The following is a 4,344-nucleotide window of genomic DNA, read 5'->3' as shown; positions in this document are numbered from 1 at the left end:
TTCCTTTTAACAATAATAAAAGCGATATCTGTGGGCCCCTCGATGATTTAGTGATGACACCCTAAGTGATTGGCCAAGCCTGGACTGATTTGATTTATTCAATTAGTCGGTTGTCATAAATCGGAAATCGGGAAACAACAAATGGACAGAGAGAATGATTATAATCCATGTCTCAGTCCATATGATATCTAGAATGGAGGAATATATGATCCCTTATCTGATGGACGCGTCATTGATTTGTTCAGAGTTCGACGGCAACAGATTTTAAGAGCTACGATTGCTAGTCGGGTTTTGAAGTCATACACAATAATAGTTTTAGACTTATCCAAGTGGGAGACTGTTAGATTAGTGTCTAAGTCCTTAACTATATTTGGTATGTACTTGACCCGATTGGCATGGTCCATTTGGGTTGCATGGCATCATGCATTTGTGTCACACCCCCAAACCAGACGGCGGAAACGCCTGGGGGTAGAGGACTTGAATTGTAGTATCACAACACATGCATCATAGTAATCAAAGTACAAGCAACCATTGTATTTAAAAAGTATAAGTATTTACATGTGTTCAATCATTGTATATTGAACCAAAATATAGTTATACAAAAAAAGATATGACTCAACAAAGCTCCATCTTCTCAAAAGCTCGGGGAGTACCTGTGTATTATTTTCCTGAGAATACAAGTAATTTGAAAAGAGAGTATCAACATAAAGTTGAGTGAGCGCATAAGTGTTTATGTTTAAAAGAGTATCTCTGTATCTTGTATATGTGAACTGTTCCAGAAAATCCTATATTTTCTGTTGTATATGAAAAATAGTTTTATTTCCATAAAACCGTTCTCTTTGTATCAATGTTTTGTATTTGTATTCCTTAATCAAAACTTGTAACTGAGAGTGTGCCTGGCTCCGCCAGCTGTTATTGAAAACTATATTGAACCATTGTAGTTTGTATTCTGAAAACTGGTACTTTGAAGGTGTACTTTCGTTTACTTGTTTATACATTAACGTATTGTTAATATCTTTTTAATGAGTTCTTATAACCATACTATGACGGATGGCCTGAAACAAACGCTTTGTGGGCGTTTAAACTGTTGATAACAATTGCCACTCATCGGCGTGTAAGCCTGACTATAGCTAGTAGCCTGAGTGCGGGGTTGTCAATCCCGATATAGATCTACACACAACTTGTTTCGATCCCCGAGGCTGGAGATTCTCGTTATAATGTCAGGACTTTACCTTGGTTGTCTAAAATGAATTAAACAACCTGAATGTCTCATAAAAAGCATATAAACGTTACATGTATATTATGAAAATACGGGGGTATGAACTCACTTGATAGATGGTGAACCGGACAGAGTTTCGTTTCACGAAAAGGAGTTTATTTGTCGGGAAATTGGCTCAAATTGGGCAGAGTTTCGACAGGAGAGAGGTTACTTCTCGGGAATCTCGGGGCTTCGAGTCTTGCTTAGGGTTCGAGACTTGATACCGGGCTTTAGGGGTTTTATATGAGCTTATGAGAGTGGAGAATGTGAAAGAGAATGAAAATTGGGGTGAAAAAGTGTAAAATTTCGGAAGCCCTCGCATGCTATATATAGTCCGAAGGTTCGGACCCAAGCCTGTGCGAGGCTGCCACGCATCGGACAGATGGCGAAGGGAGGGGACTTCTTCGAACCGGAGGCTCGCTGCTGGCTGGCTCGGATTGGACCAAACCTCGGTCCAATGGGAAGAGGCCACGTGCGAAGGAGGGTGTCCGCGATGTGTTCGAGGGGTGTCTCCGGGGTGTCTTCATGCGAAGCTGTTCGCTTCTAAGTGGACCTCCTCTGCGGTCCAATCAGGAGGTGCCACGCATGGGTTCGGTCCACTCAGCAGCTGCCACGTGCGAGGGTGACGTGGCATGCGAAATTGCCCGGTTTTTCCCATTTTTTTTTTATTTTTGTGCCAAATTTGCGAAAATCATAACTTTCACATACGAGCTCCGTTTTTGGCGTTCTTTATGTGCACACGTAGGTAAAATCATACTCTACGACTTTCGTTTAGACTTCGTCGGCTAATTTTGACCTTATTTTTAATATTATTATGTAAATATGCACATTATGCTAAAATTTCTCTTTATTATTATAAAAAGAACTACACATTGACCTATACCATTACATATGTTTGAAATAACGATTCGTTACATTATCCCCCCGTTAGAGAGAATTTCGTCCCGAAATTAGTATTTCAGGTAGACTAGGGAAAAAGATGTGGATACTTCTGTTTCATTTGATCCTCCCGCTCCCAAGTGAATTCAGGTCCCCGTTTTGCATTCTAGCGAACCTTCACTATCGGGATACGGCTTTGTTTGGTTTTCTTAACTTCCCTGTCTAGAATCTCTACGGGTTCTTCCACAAAGTTGAGGCTCTCGTTTAACTCGATATCCACGAGTGGTATCACAAGAGTCTCATCAGATAAACACTTTTTCAAGTTTGAAACATGGAAGGTAGGATGAATGTTATTTAGTTCTTGGGGTAATCGAAGTTTGTAAGCTACAGGACCAATTCTAGCAAGAATTTCAAAGGGTCCTATGTACCTTGGACTCAATTTGTCATGCTTTCCAAAGCGTATTATGCCCTTCCAGGGGGAGACTTTTAACAAGACGTGGTCACCAACCTGGAATTCCAAGGGTTTTCTTCGTTTGTCAGCGTAGCTTTTCTGTCTATCTCTGGAAGCTTTAAGTCGCTCCCTAATTTGTATGATTTTCTCGATGGTTTCTCAAATGATTTCCGGACCAGTGAGAGCACTGTCAGTAGTTTGACCTCTAGCTAGCTGCGTGTCACCCACTTCAGCCCAGCATAGAGGGTATCTGCACTTGCGGCCATAGAGGGCTTCGAATGGAGTAGCCTTAATGCTAGTGTGATAACTGTTGTTATAAGAGAATTCAACAAGGGGTAAGTGAATATCCCATGCTTTTCCAAAGTCTATCACGCACGCTCGCAACATGTCTTCTAGTGTTTGAATCGTCCTCTCACTTTGTCCATCGGTTTGTGGATGGTAGGCTGTACTCATGTCCAACCTAGTTCCCAAAGAGTTTTGTAAAGACTGCCAGAAACGAGAGGTGAATCTACTATCTCGGTCCGAAATAATAGATATTGGTACACCATGCAATCTAACAATATCCTTGAGGTAAGTTCGGGTTAGTTTCTCCATCTTGTCGGTTTCTTTTATTGGCAAGAAGTGTGCGGATTTGGTTAATCTGTCGACGATTACCCAAATAGTATCATAACCACCCGAAGTCTTGGGTAATTTGGTTATGAAATCCCTTGTAATCCGCTCCCACTTCCATTTAGGGATTTCAGGTTGTTGTAATAAACCTGAAGGTTTCTGGTATTCTACCTTGACTTTGGCACAAGTAAGGCACTTGGCCACAAAGGTAGCGATTTCGGCCTTCATATTAGGCCACCAGTATAGTTTCTTAAGGTTCAGATACATCTTTTCTGAACCTGGATGAACGGAGTATCGGGTTTTGTGTGCTTCATTCATAACCATGTCTCTGTAACCACCGAACTTTGGTGTCCAGATCCGGTTCATGAAATAATAGACTCCATTATCCCTGACTTCGAAGTTTTTATCCATTCCTCTCAGGGTTTCACCTGCCACGTTTTCGGGTTTCAAGGCTTCTAGTTGAGCTTCTTTTATTTGTGTGGACAGATGTGAATGGATTGTCATGGTCAACGACTTTACTCAGCGTCCCGAGCATTCTTTTCTACTACGGGCATCAGCTACTACGTTTGCTTTACCAGGGTGATAAATAATTTCACATTCGTAGTCGTTCAGTAGCTCCACCCATCGTCGTTGTCTCATGTTCAACTCTTTCTGATTGAAGATATGCTGGAGACTTTTGTGGTCCGTGAATATTGTGCATTTCGTGCCATATAGGTAATGTCTCCAGATCTTCAGAGCAAACACTACCGCTCCTAGCTCTAGGTCATGTGTTGTGTAGTTGACTTCATGTGTCTTAAGTTGTCTGGAGGCGTAGGAGATAACCTTTCCTCTTTGCATAAGTACACACCCAAGCCCTTGATTTGAAGCATCACAGTACACTACAAAGTCCTCTGTCCCTTCGGGTAGGGACAGGATCGGTGCACTGCACAAGGCTTGTTTGAGCGTTTGGAATGCGGTTTCTTGCTTTTCTCCCCAGTTATAGGTTACACCCTTTTGCGTCAGGGTGGTACGAGGTTTAGCAATTCGGGAGAAATTTTGAATGAACCTGCGATAGTAGCCAGCAAGACCTAAGAATTGTCGGATTCCTGTAGGAGTTGTGGGTGCTGGCCAGTTTTCAATTGCTTTGATATTGGAAGGGTCCACGTGT

The sequence above is a fragment of the Lactuca virosa genome, chromosome 2, assembly GCF_052849685.1.
Source record: "Lactuca virosa cultivar CGN04683 chromosome 2, Lactuca_virosa_CGN04683_v6, whole genome shotgun sequence".
NCBI lineage: Eukaryota > Viridiplantae > Streptophyta > Magnoliopsida > Asterales > Asteraceae > Lactuca > Lactuca virosa.
This window is presented reverse-complemented; position numbering follows the sequence as displayed.